Source organism: Arachis ipaensis, chromosome B01, assembly GCF_000816755.2.
Source record: "Arachis ipaensis cultivar K30076 chromosome B01, Araip1.1, whole genome shotgun sequence".
Lineage (NCBI taxonomy): Eukaryota > Viridiplantae > Streptophyta > Magnoliopsida > Fabales > Fabaceae > Arachis > Arachis ipaensis.
In genome coordinates, this window is record NC_029785.2 from 27,023,356 (window position 1) to 27,024,003 (window position 648).

Consider the following 648-nt stretch of genomic DNA (forward strand, 5'->3'; position numbering starts at 1 on the left):
TATTTCCAGTGCAAATGACTTATGCCAGCGGGAGGAGACTAATCTGAGAGGATGGCTTATTTGTTTGTATGCAGTAAGGGAGGTATTAGGAGAAGTGGACAACACAGCTGAGGATGGAAACGACGTCGCAATGCATGGAGCAGCAATAGCAGCAGCAGCTCCATGAGCCTATAAAACTATGCATTGGTGGCAGATACCTATACTCTATGTAGTTGCAAAGTGTATTTGTAGGGGTCCAGAGAGCACATAACATAGCACGGATCTGTAAAACTGTTTTGAAGTGACTTGATGGGGAGGGACATACTTTGTCTACTCCCTCCCCCTCTTCTCAAACTGTAATCACAATATCTAATTCAACCTCCTCTACGTATGTACTCATCACATTAATTACATGATCAGATGCAACAAGCAAGCCCCATTTATCATTCAATATAATCTCTTCTCTTCTTTATTACACACATCCCCCATTGACTTGGTTCTAGACGTCGGTATCGTGGTTGTTTGTTGACATTATTTTTTAATAGAGTCATTTAGATAGAGATATTTAAAATATTTTTTTAAAGATATTTTTTATTAATTAAAATTCAGTATATATAATCGATTAAATTGTGTTATTTTTGTTAAAATTAGACCGAACAAAGTAATTTT